Below are 14,953 nucleotides of genomic sequence, written 5' to 3'. Positions count from 1 at the left end.
TCGTCATGTTGTAGTCTCTCCATTGGATTATTCAGAAGAAGGACGAATCTGTCTCAAATCATATAACAATTCTATTTTCCTGACGAGCCCCAGAAATATATGAATAAAAACAAAATCAAGGGAAGAAAAATTATCTATCCCATGCGACTTTACTTTAATAGCCACTTTACGGCCTCACTTTCATCATTATCATTTATATATGTATGTATGTAAATACGTACATATATCTATATATATATAAATATATATATATATATATATATATATATATATATATATTGAAACAGTATATATATATATATATATATATATATATATATATATATATATATATATATATATATATTGAAACAAGGAAGGAAAAACTGACCAGAAACAATTGTAATAATAAATAGCGAAAACTTTGAGCAAAGAAAATGGGTTTTCATCGGGATTCGAACCCGAGACCTCCGGATTACTAGACCGGTGCTCTACCGACTGAGCTATTGAAAGCACTAGATCGGTGTTCGTCCCAAACCCTTAACTCTCTTTGCTCGTGTGGTCAGAAGCTATAGTGTGTGTATGTGTGCCACACACACACATTAACCTGACATAAACCCAAATGATGTAAATCAACTTTGGAATAAATGTGAGGGATCGCCGAAGCGATGCAGCTTTTTGTAATATATTTTGAAACAAGGAAGGAAAAACTGACCAGAAACAATTGTAATAATAAATAGCGAAAACTTTGAGCAAAGAAAATGGGTTTTCATCGGGATTCGAACCCGAGACCTCCGGATTACTAGACCGGTGCTCTACCGACTGAGCTATTGAAAGCTTTATATATATATCTATATCTATATATATATATCTATATCTATATATATATATATATATATATATAGCTTTATATATATATATCTATATATATATATATATATATATATATATATATATATATATATAATGTATGTCAAAAAAAATACAACGGGAAGCTCCGCAATGATAACTTTAAAAATAGTGAATCAATCCAAATACAATTTCAGGATATGAAACTATACTACAGTAACTCATTGCCAACATCTTACAGAAAACCCCATTCGATTTGCTTCAGTGGTCAAAGAGAAATGAAGAATTTTGTTGAGCATGTCACGAATCTCTTCCCTCCAAGTTCTGTCTATTGTGTGAATTCACACACAAGAGCATCCAACTGCTAAACTTGGAAGAATCAGACTCATGACATGCTTTGCAACAATCCACATTTCTCTGTGACCGCTTAACCAAATTGAATGGAGTAATACAGCTAAGATGTTATTATCTTAAGACCCTGAAGTAGCATTTAGACAGTTTAGTCATACTGGGTGTTATCAATGCGAAAATCTGATTGTATTTTTTTTTTTTTGGGGGGGGGGGGACATATTATATATAATATAAACGTTAAGTAATTCGTAGTCCACGTGTTGGTCAAATAATTATTATGAATAATGAACAGAACCTCAGAAATCATGCTGTTAAGCGGCCGACAGTTTTTTTTTTTTGTGTTGTGTGTGTTCTTCAAATAAACTGTTGGTTTTGACAGCATTATATACATGTCCATTTTTTGAGTTCTATTATATTATTATCACCTGGCTGTTGTCATAAAAGTGTATCTCTTAACAACAGCATGCACTGTCGGTTATTATAACAAGTTTTACGCCAGATCAGAACAAGTTGCTCATTAAATTTTTACAAAAATAATAATTTTATTGCAAAGAGAACTAAAGACCTTGGCACCTACATGGTACATAGTATAAACGACAATAATCTTAAAGTCAGTAAAAAGCTTACGACGCCTTAATTCAATCAATCATTGTATAATATTTTCCATCAAAGGGGAAAAAGAATCATAAGGATTTCAAAAAGAAACACACCCACAAACAAATAAAATATAAAAAAGTGATATAAAAGTCATAATGGGAAGGTACACCTCACACATTTAAGAACGGTCCAAAGAGAACTTACGAAGATTGGAAAAACCGATAACTCGAGGGCTTCAGGGCAAGCAAATAACTCTTAACTGACTATCGAGATTACTTTAACTCATGTATAGTATGAACAATTTGAAGTGGATTGCTCTGCAATCTCGAATGTCATCAGTGCTTGAGTGCATGTTAGTGCGTGTTCACAAAAGAGAGAGAGAGAGAGAGAGAGAGAGAGAGGAAAAAAAAAAGAATGCTTATCGTATGTACTATCAATCCAAGCAAGACAATCCAATCCATTCTTTTCTCTTTTTTGTGGAGGAAAAGATTGTGGTTTGCGTGTGAACGGCATCCAAAAGTGTAAGCCACAATTCATCATCCTTGTAAACAATTGAAACGTTTCTATATATGTTTTTGTCTAATGCTTTTGCATAAGAGAAAGTTACGTCCTGATAGTGAAAAAAGAAAGAAAGGAAAGAGACAGAATCGATTTAGAGCCCAAACCCATTAACATTCAACGACATCTTGTCTTGCAAACAATAGAAACGTTTCTATGTTTTTGTCTAATGCTTTTGCATAAGAGAAAGTTACGTCCAGAGAGTAAAAAAAAAAAAAAAAAAAAAAAAGGAAAGGAAAGAAACAGAACCAATTTCGATCCCAAACCCATTAACATTCAACGACATCTTGTGTTGCTCTACCATGAATCCTTCTATTTCTTAACGATTCTGTATCGTCTCTGCATGTCTGAGTCTGATACTTGCTGGAAGTTGTCAGCTGTCAGCAGCAACCACTCATTCCGTGAATTCACAGCTCTGTGCATGGTATATAATTAAACAGTTATTGAATTACAATTCGTAAAGGGAATTGCAAGCGTAACATTATACACTTTGCTTGTTGTGGGATAACGTTAAAAGATAGTCATTATTTTCATACTGATGCAACATTAGTTTGCATAGCACTGATGGACGCAATAAATACCCACATCAATTGCACAACATAAAGTATCAATATGTGCAGGCCTAACATACATAAGCATGCCCCCATAGGAATACAGACATGCGTGTAGGCTACCTTCATTGCAGGTTCATTCAACACGGTGCTTAGCATCTGCAACTGATGTTTATGTACTGCACTCTTTCTCTTAAACCAAGATATTTTGCGCAAGAATATCCACATTGTAAACAGGGGAATTTTTTTTTTTCCTTAACTCCACTGCAATCGGACAAAGAAAAAGAACGTTTTGTAATTTCAAAGATTCTTACAATTACACAATTAAACAGACTAGATTTAAATGATGAAGTCATCTTCATCCCATAAATCATTTCTTTCTTTACGCACAAAAAGAATTAAGATAAAACATCAATATAGATGTAAACAACAATGATCGCACAGAGTTGAAGACCTATATAACCGTGATGGGGTCGTAGGTGCTAAATGATTGATTCAAACATGATTTAAACGTCATCTTCAATATGACTTTGTAGAATATCACTATAATGTCACTGGTTGCATTTGCCGTGTTGCAGCGACGAAGTGTTCCAGTGACCTTGTGTATAACCAACGTTCGGACAACGTGCTTTACAATTTGTGGTATTGTGGAATCGAAAGTGAAAACCCTTTAAAGGACAAGTTCACCTTCATACACACCATGTTGATTGCAGTAGGTAGAGCACATCAGTGAAAAGTTGAGGAAAATCGGACAATCCGTCAAAAAGTTATGAATTTTTAACGTTTCTGTGTAGTCACTGTTTGATGAGAAGACTACTACAGTTTACTGTTGATGATGTCACATGCGTAGGACACTATAAGTAAAATATAACGAGAATCACACTAACTTTCATTTAATGAAAAAAGTGCACATTTTCTTAACTTGTTATTGACATAACAATGTTAAAGAGACTGTACAGTACTGGTTGAGGTGGGGATTCATATTTTGAACATTCCTATTCAAGTGAGATAATGAGAAACCTCATGAAATATGAAAGAGCATAATATAATTTTAAGAAGGGTTCAACGTTTATTTGATGAAAATTGGTTTTCAAATGGCTGAGATATCAAAAAAAAAAAAAACAACAAACAAACAAACGATAGTAATAAAAGGCGACAAGCCACGCCTTTTATTAGGATCTATTTGCTTCACCTTGTTTTTGGATATCTCAGCCATTTCAAAATCGATTTTCATCAAATAAACTTTTGATGCCCCTTAGAATTGCATGCTCTTTGACATCTCATAGAGTGGTTTCTGAATATCTCGCAGAACGTTAAAAGCCAAGTCCTCACTTCGACCAGAACTGTACACACACTTTAAGGGTAGCAAGTCATGTGCTCTTTTATTATGCGACAAAAGTGAAAATATGTTGTTTTTCTTTACGTTTCCTTTATATTGTTCTACATGACATCACAATCTGCAGTAGCTTTCACATCCAGCGATCCCGCAACTAAAACTTCAAGAAGTCATAACTTTTGAACGGATTGTCCGACTTTACTCAAACTTTCACCAATGTGTTCCACTGATATTGCTACAATCTCTCAATCACCATGTTTATGAAAGGTGGACTTGTCCTTTAAGCAACAATGATACGTATACACATAAGTCTCATTCTTGCGCAGTGCAAGTTTAACTTCGTAAAGTTTTGCTCACCGTGTTGCTGACGTCATCATGTTCTCTCCAGTTCTGCTGTAGTGCTCCAAGGAATCGATTTATTATGCGACATTAATTCATTCAATATCACGCAAAGTATTGCGATTTTATGCGGTTTCACTTCATCGCCACAGTTAAATGTGATGTGAAACTTGGTTTAGATGAAATTTGTGAGGTTCCATGCACTTCATCGCCTCAGTTAAGTAGTGTTGTTCAGTTTTTTTTTAACTTTAATGGCACAAAGTTTTCAAATTTTCAGATTTTGAACAAACCTATCCTTCGTTAGGTTTGATTCTGTTAGGTTACTCTGTTAATGAAAGGCAAACACGAAACGCGGAGTGTTTTGTTTAAAGGGGCCCTGAAATCCAAATGCATGTTGATTTGTCTTGATTTATGATACCCTCAACATCATTTTTGCGGTGAAACGAATATCCAGAACCATTCCATATATTTTTAACGATTTTTCTTCTATTTTTCTTCAGATTACTTGGGAACGCCCACACACACACACAAAAATCCTTCCAAACCAATATTCTTGAGATTACCTGATTTGTCAATCATTGCTAAAGTACTGAAATGTTTAAGAAAGGGTATTGGAATGCACCTTCCCCTCGACTCAGCATAATGTTAGTCACATTAATATCATAGAATATCTCAAGAATATTGGTTTGGAAGGATTATTTTTGTGGGCGTTCCCAAGTAATCTGAAGAAAAATAGAATAAAAAATCGTTTCTAGGTATTCGTTTCACCGCAAGAATGATGTTTAAGGTATCATAAATCAACACAAATCAACATGCATTTGGATTTCAGGGCCCCTTTAACTTTAACCAAGCAACCGGCTGTTGCTCGGCCGCAAAGACGCAGGGCACGCCGCTGGGCAGACTGCTCTCGCCCATCACGGGGGAAAGAAATTTGCCGTGCTTTTTAATCGATGACTACATCGATAGATGTGCAGAAAGTCTCCTTTGCACGTCACTAGTCTAACTATAATTACATCATTGACCGCGAATACTAATGTTTTGAGCCTTACTTTTGTTTTGTATGTTTGAATGTTTGTTTTCGTCTTGTTATTTTTTGTGTGTAATTTGCCGATTGTTCGGATCAGCAGATCAGCATGCACTGTGTGCGTAAGACAGCTCGGGTGCACACGTCACGCACGAGTTCGACACCGGTCACACGGATCGTATACAGCTGCTCACGAGTCATATTATAGCCCATGAGCCATGTATACATCCCACGAGTTATAGGGCCTACATCCAACCCACGAGTCATCCAGCCCAGATGAGTTCGACACTAAGCGAATAAGGCCCATGAGTGCGACACTAGGCAAACAAGGATTGTCCGATTTTTCTCAAACTTTCACTGATGTGTTCTACTAATATTGCTGCATTCTCGCAATCCTTGTGTATATGAAGGTGGACTTGTCCTTTAAAGATTTGCAAAAATCCATTAACTGTCAATACACTATTAGACAGGATGCTACTACACTATTGTGATGTCTCAGTGGGGCAACAATATCCAATTCAATTTCAATTTATTTTCATATTTCTCAGTGAAGGAATGTACATCAAACATAATAAAATGAAGTGAATCATATATCCAGCTTGGATGCACAGTAAATTAATGTAAACATATAAAACATAGCGGTCAATCTTCGTAAGTTTGGCTCTATGTATAACGCTAAAGAAATATGATGGAACCTACTTAAAAGCGAGCTTGTGAAGCGTAGGTCGCGAATATGAACAAATATAGAAAGAATTCCACATGTACATATATTTTCGGATGCTGTTCGTTATTCCGAAGGTTTGATATTCCGAAGGTTCGTTATTCCGAAGGTTCGTTAATCCGAAACACACAAATTCCCTATACCTAGAGGTTCGTTAATCCGAAAATGAAAAAGGGTTCGTTAATCCGAACATTTGTGGCGTTATTCCAAAGGTTCGTTATTCCGAAGGTTTGTTCATCCGAAAATGAAATTCGGAAAAGCGAACCTTCGGAATAACGAATCTTCGGACTGAAGAGCCTTCGGAGTAACGAACCTTTGGAATAACGAGCTGTAACCGTATTTTCGGTGTAATGACAGAGTATTTGGCCTACTTCATACAAAAACAAATGGAGGAACGCCTCCCCCCCCCCCCCCACAAACAGACATGCATCCTCCTTTGGCTCTTTGAAAAACAAACAAAACAGAATAAAGCGAAAAGTTATACAACAATCACAAAAACCAGAGTCTTCAGCGCTTTATACATTTTCCATATTATTATTATTATTATTATTATTATTATTATTATTATTATTATCATCATTATTAATGTTATTAAATTGTTATTATTATTATTATTATTATTATTATTATTATCATCATTATTAATGTTATTAAATTGTTATTATTATTATCATTATTATTATTATTATTATTATTATTATTATTATCATCATTATTAATGTTATTAAATTGTTATTATTATCATTATTATTATTATTATTATTATTATTATTATTATTATTATTATTATTATTATCATCATCATCATCTTCAGCATCAGCATCATCAGCAGCATCATCATCATAAATCCGCCCAGAGATGCTGCTACAAAATTAATCTTCACATATAATCAATGACACACGACCAAAGAACTCTCAATGTAGAGTTCTGTGGCGCCTATTACCATGCACCACTATCGCTGTACGCGAACGCTCACAAAGAGTACGCACAAAGCATCAATCAATCAATCAATCAATTCAATTCAATTCAATCATAGTTTATTTCCAATCAACGAAAATCAAAAACATAGTACAATGTATACATGTCATTAAATGATATTGTTCAACGCTTGCAAAAGATTTATGTAATATACGAGACAAATTATAGAACAACATATATGTACAATAATAAAGAGGAACACTGTACAAATACTACGTGGGCGAGCGGAAAATAAATTCGATTATGGAAAATAGTGATCCACTAAAAAGCAAAGCTTGTCGGACGTGGATCGCTAGATAAATAATGAGTGAATGATATACTATTCTATAACAGTATACATGTAGTTATTTTGAGATACACAGGTCGGGAAAAAATATAGAATCAATCAATCAATCAATCAATTAATCAATCAATCAATCAATCAATCAATCAATCAATCAATCAATCAATCAATCAATCAATCAATCAATCAATCAATCAACTTTGTTTTTCATTGCCATTAAACAAACAGGGAAAATTATATACAAAGCATTAACAGAACATATTTGTAATAAGCATGATCATATTCACGCCCACCCATCCACGTTACAGCACTCCTACCTATAGATGTTCACATCCGCTGCTGTAGCTTTTGTACAATAGCACACTCACGATTACAAAAATCAGTTATACTCAGACATTTCCCCCATTACTTTACGTATATAATGTTTCTTTAACCATTTGGCTGTGAAATGGGAACTAATCCCCTTCCCCTTCTTCAAAACCATCTTTACCTTCTACAGCAAGATTTACAATCAATATGAGCTTTTCATCTGTTCAATGATTTAAATAAAAGGTATGAATAACTAAATTTAATGCTCCCATAAAGTTTGTCCCAGTTTTCTGCCATCCTGAAAACAATGGCCACTGAATCGAAGTGTGCGGTCAGTTCGACAGCCATTTTCCTTATGGTGCGCATGCGCACCATAAGGAAGCGCACCTTATTAATTCTGCGAGATGGTCCTCCTTGGTTTCGACCAACCGATCCGTGGCAGACGATCACCCTGCGTTTCGCGCGCAAGCCACGAAGAAGAGGTGGTATATAGTTTTCAGCCAACCTGACTTCCCGCTCATACAGCACGGGTAGGTGACACCACGGGCACGGGCAACCGACACAGCTGTGCTTCTTCTTCTTCTTTGAAGTTTTTCTGATCAACTTCATACGAGGGTGAGTTCTGTTTGGACTTTGAACCAATGTAACCGGTAACATCTGGGTTTAAGAGCATGATTCTGCTTTGTCTTTATTCCTAAAGGAGAATGAAACCCACTCAATTCAATTATATATATATATATATATATATATATATATATATATATATATATATATATATATATATGTGTGTGTGTGTGTGTGTGTGTGTGTGTGTGTGTGTGTGTTATGAATTGAGGGAATGCAGCAATATCCCGCAGTAAAAGACATCACTGAAACTGGATGAAAATTGAGCAATCCGTTCAAGTTATGAATCTTGAAAATTTCGCCGGTGCCGCCATCAACGTTTTGTACAAGCGTCACACATGGACATATGAAGAAAATAGAAAGAAAATTCGACATGAAATTATTATTTTCACTTTTATGGCATAATGAAATAACACTGTACTTACCTCTTTCAGAAATCAGGGGACACATCACTTTTTACATAATTATGTCAGTACAAATATGTATATATGTATGTTGAAGGAATGTGTACTTATCATAAGAAAAGAAATTTCGTGGAATTCTCTTTATGTATTCTTATATCGTTGTCCTGCAGTTGCGTCACTAAATGCAGTAGTCTTCTCATCCAGCGATGGCTGCTCCGAAACTGCAAAAATTATTTATAACTTTCCAACGGATTGTCCGATTTACCGCAAATTTGGTCGATGTGTGTTGACGAGAAGTATTGTTTTGCCTTTAATTATATACTCTTTCCTAGACTCTGTTTTGATAAATCAATATCAAATTTTAGATAATAATAATTGCAAAATGATTGTGTGTGTGTGGGGGGGGGGGGTGCTCGTTACAACACCGACACCCACGAGTCATACAGCTCACAAGTCATACAGCCCATCGTCGTAAAGCCCACTAGTTATACAGCCCTTGAGCTCGACACTAAGGCCCGAATTCACGAAGGTGGTACAAATGAAACCATGGTTTAAACCATGGACAAAAACTATGGAGCGCCAAGTGTCGCATGGAATATTTCGTTACGAAATCAGTCATTTCGTCAATGAAATGATTATTTTGTAACGAAATGACAACATTTTGTCACTAAATGAACATTTCGTCCACGAAATGATAATTTCGTTAACGAAACGATCATTTTGTCGACGAAATGACCAATTTCATAAAGAAATATTCCGTGCGAAACTTGGCGCTCCATGGTTTTTGTCCGTGATTTAAACCATGGTTTCATTTGTACCACCTTCGTGAATTCGGGCCAAAGTGAGCAAAAAAGCCCGTGAGTTTGACATCAAGTAAAATAGGCCCACCCATAGTGTCGATCTCGTGGGATTTGTTTGCGTATAGTGTCGGTCTCGTGAGCCTTTTGTGCGTAGTGTCGAACTCATTGGCTTTATTTGCCTAGTGTAGAACTCATGGGCTTTATTTGCCTAGTGTCGAACTCATGGGCTGTGTGACTCGTGAGCTGTATAACTCATGGACCTATTTTTAATGTCTGTCTCGTGGGCCGTAATGACTCGTGGGTGTCGATCTCGTGGGATGACCCCGGTGAGGGAGGGTTAAAATTATATATAGTATCAAACAGGATTCCCAAAAGACACGCAAACAGGTGACTTCCGGGTGTAAGGTGAAGCTGAGGTTGAATAATCAGGTGACCCTGTTGCAAGTATTAATACTGAGATATTATTTTTATGTATTTTTGATGTATTTATTTAACCATAGGGAAGCCCAGGAGGTTTCATTTAGTTATGATTGATATTGCTGGTTGTTGAATTGTAAACTGTTGTTGAGAATTGTAAACTGAGACCCATGTTAGTCATGCGCGTGTGTGTGATAGTGTGTTATTTTGACTTTTCTCACGCGTTTTTTCATAAGTTTTGTATGTAGTATTGATCATTTTGTAAATTTAAAATGCTGGGGTTTGTGAAGGATTAAGATAGCTTTGGGTTATATAGGTTTATAACGAACTGATATATTGTATTATATTTATTGTGTAATAGATATGTAGGGTGTTGTTTGTATTCATTGTGCCTGTCATATATTATGTAATTGTGATATATGTTTGTATTGTCATTTATTTTGGTACAATGCAATGTCAATGGAAACCAAATATCTATGTCTGACATAGACCAATAGAGATGAATGGATGAATGAATGTTTATTTCATCTCGCCATCGTAAATCTACTGAGAAAAACTTCAATTGAAAACAAGAAAGAAAGATGACAGCAATTTAACGAGAAAAACTTATCAAGAATTCACGATATCATCGTTATTTACACCGGCATCACTGCGAAGTCATGATGTTTAGTCGCGTTTTTTTTTTCTTCAGAAGAATGATTTTGTTTGACTCGCTTTTAGTATAACATAGGCCTATATGCATATCTTATTATTCATACTTTCCATTAGCAAAGTCGATCAGAAAAGAGTTTGGGAACTTGACCTGTCTTAACATTTTCAGAAGCTAAAACTCAGTGATTTCAGAATATAAAAAGTCATATTTGATATTGATCCGTCTCCAAATTAAACAAAATGATCTATGATCGTGCATCACAAAACCAACACAAAGTCGCACGCCTCAATATCACGTGACAGCTCAATGAAGGAAAACAGGCCAAAACTTTTTAAAGGGATCGTATAGTTTTGGTTGAGACCTAATTTCAGGTTTCTAACATTTTTTGGTGAGATAATGAAAGACCTCTTATGAAATATGAAAGAGCTTGTAATTCTATGAGGAATTCAACGTTTATTTGATGAAAATTGTTTTTGAAATGGCTGAGATGTCCAAAACAGAACGATTCTAATAAAGTGTGGGACCCACACTTTCATTACGATCGTTTTGTTTTACTTTGTTGTTGGATGTTTCAGTCATTCCGAACCCGATTTTCATCAACTAAACTTTGAGTTCCTCTTAAAATGGTTATGTCATAAGTGTTTTCTTGGTATCTCACAAAAAGTTAAAAGCCCAATTGTTATGTTATCTCCACCAATACTGTACCATCTCTTTAAAGGGTGTGTACAGTTCTGGTCGAGGTGAGGATTTAGCTTTTAACGTTTTGCGAGATATTCAGAAACCACTCTATGAGATGTCAAAGAGCATGCAGTTCTAAGGGGTATCAAAAGTTTATTCGATGAAAATCGGTTTTGAAATGGCTAATAGTATCCAAAAACAAGGTGAAACAAAGAGATCCTAGTGAGTTGTGGCATGTCGCCTTTTATTATTAGCCTTTTTTTGGGATATCTCAGCCATTTGAAAACCAATTCTCATCAAATAAACGTTGAATCCTTCTTAAAATTACATGCTCTTTCATATTTCATAAGAGGCTTTTCATTATCTCACTTAGGAATGTTCAAAACATGAATCCCCACCTCAACCAGTACTGTACAGTCCCTTTAACCTTTAGTTTGTTTTTTTTTTGGTTTTTTTATACTATTTTTTGAAAGAGCACTTCTGACTAATTGTGTGTGTGTATTTTGCAGTTTTTCTAGAACAATCTTTTTTTAGTAGAAGGGTGTTATTCATTATGTGGTTATAGAGGCACCATTTCATTTCTTTAAAACCTTTTTAACACACTCTTCACTGTCAACTCTGATCACTTTTGAAAGGATGACGCTATGGTGCTTTAATAATAGAATCAGTCACGAATCGAAAATGTTAATAGAATGTGCAATCTTTCAGCTTAATCAGATAATTCCATCGCTGTGGTTACTGTAAAGTTTTATATCCTCTTTTTTCATTTTCTTTTACGGTGCCATTCGCTGCACACAACATAGCTTGGTGAAATTAAAGGGATGGTATAATTTTGGTTGAGATGGACATTCAGGTTTTAACTTTTGATAATTAGGATCCATTTAAATGAAATATTGAAGAACATGCAACACTTTAAGGGGAATTATTTTTTAATTACCGGGGTAATGAAAATCGATTTTGAACTGGCTGATTTATCCAAAAAACAAAGCAAAACAAAGTGGTCCTAATAAAAGGTGGGCCCACTGTATATCGCAAAAAAGTTAAACTCTAAATCTCCATCTCAACCATAATTATACCATCCCTTTAAGCACTTGATTAAACCCTCAAAGCCTCTTTTAACTTAGTCAACAATTTTTCAGAGTGTGTATATTCTTCCCATTATTAAAGGACAAGTTCACCTTCATTAAGATAAGGATTGAGAGAATGCAGCAATATTAGTAGAACACATCAGTGAAAGTTTGAGGAAAATTCGACAATCGATGCAAAAGTTATGAATTTTTAAAACTTTTGTGTTGGAACCGCTGGATGAGGAGACTACTAAGGCTCGTGATGTCATTATGAGTACAACAGTATAAAGAAAATGTAAAGAAAATTCAACATATTTTCACTTTTTTTCACGTAATAAAAGAGCACTTGACTTGCCTCTTTCTAAAGGCAATGGGAATAATTACCCATAACATATGTCAGTAACGAGTTAAGGGAATGTGTACTTTTATCAAAAGATGAAATTTTGTGAAATTATCTTTATATTTTCTTTATATTGTTGTACGCATGTGACATCATACACTGCAGTAGTCTTCTCATCCAGCGGTGACTGCACAAAAACTTCAAAAAAAAAAAAAAAAGAAAAGAAAAAAGAAAAAAAAAAGATTTGAACGGATTGTCCGATTTTCCTCAAACTTTTAATGATGTGTTCTACTAATATTGCTACATTCTCTCAATCCTTATGTTTATGAAGGTGAACTTGTCCTTAAGATAGTCTAAAAAGGTCAATTTGTATGACGTTACACATAGAGCTTATATAGAGTCTGCTCTTTCAGAATCTGCACTTCATGAAATATAAGACATTTGGTAACTTTTTGGTGGTTTGTGATGCAGGGTCACATATAAAGTATTGTCCAAACAAAAATCCTTGTTGTTGTCTTCTTTAATACTTTCAGGAATTTCATTGATTGGACGTTTTTAAGAAAAAAAAATCCTTGATTCGTTATACATAATAATTATAATGACGCACAATCCGAATCTCCTTCATCCTTACGAAGGACAGCTATAGGCCTCAGGTGAGTTTCTTCAATTTCTGACATTTAGGCCTTTTCATCTTTTTCTGATGTTCTTCGATGAAATAACCCTCAAACAGGAAATCTTTCTCTGATAAATGGGATGCCAAGTAATACGCTTTTACGAGGCATTTTATGTTACAGTCATGACGTAATCCTAGGCGGAGGATGCTTTTTGACTTGTCTGTTTTCCAGACCCTTTTCTTGTACTATTTTTTGCTACTAGTCAATGTACCCGTGGAGTGCCAGAAATCCTCTATGGGGATTCCTCCACAAATGGTCAAGGTCACTGGGTCAATGGAGGTCAAATAACTGTTTTGCGATACTCCTTGGTCCGATCTTGGCCAAACTTGCTGGAAGCATAAGTAGGCGTACACCTGGGAATCCATTATTATGAGTAGGACTACATAGCGCCCTCTATCGGGTGTCTGATTATATTTCTGGGGAATCCCCGTAAAAGTAGGCCTACATAGCGCCCTCTATCGGGTGTTTGCTTATTGCAGCTGACGAAGATTAGAAGTTATTTGACCTTTGACCCCAGTGACCTTGATCGTTTCAAAAATGATCCCCTCAAGGGTAATTTCGTCTTCAACCTGCATTCACCCACTAAGTTTGATGGAGATCGGACCAAGGACCTGGGAGGAGTAGAGGAACAAACAGACAGATAGACAGACAGACAGACAAACGTTGCTCAAATTATAGTATGATACAGGATATTGACGCCCTCAACGTCGAAAACTGGAACAGTGTTAAATCCATTCATTCATTTCTTTATTTGTCCAAGTTATGTATAAAAAACATGGCATGTAGAATTAGTTTTTTGTCACACATTCATAACAACATATTGACAACATATAAACACCAAATTACATTGCATATAACATTAAATGAATATTCACAAAAATTACGGGAAACTAAGCAAACATAAAAACACAAACCACGTGTACCGTCACGTGGTGAACGTGCAAAGAGGGGAGAATAAAAATGGATTTGTCCTGCCTTCAACGGCGCGCATTTTGTAAAAGGAGTCCAGGGGCCCGTTTCATAAACTTGTCATCAGTGACAAGTTGTCATAGATGTGACAAGCTACTGAAATCCTTGCATCTGATTGGCTGAGAGCATATTTGTCATAGAAATGTGGCAGTTGTCACTGATAACAAGTTTTATGAAACGGGCCCCAGTTGACAAAGGGTATGGAAACCAGACTACTTTTTGACAGACCTTGCTTATAGTGGTTATTGCATTTCTTATTTTTTTATCAAAAAATATTTTAATTATAATTATTTTCACCTATGTCATATGAGAAATTCCACATTGAAGGGCTATAGAGCTGTTTAAATGGACACTTTTGAAAATGATGCACATCGGGGTTTTCAGAAATAAATCTTGCAGTTTCAATAAGTATAGTCCTATAAGATGAATACATAAATACATGCAGGTATTCTT

This window comes from Diadema setosum, chromosome 6 (assembly GCF_964275005.1).
Source record: "Diadema setosum chromosome 6, eeDiaSeto1, whole genome shotgun sequence".
In the NCBI taxonomy this organism is placed as follows: Eukaryota; Metazoa; Echinodermata; class Echinoidea; order Diadematoida; family Diadematidae; genus Diadema; species Diadema setosum.
Note: the sequence above shows the minus strand (reverse complement) of the source record.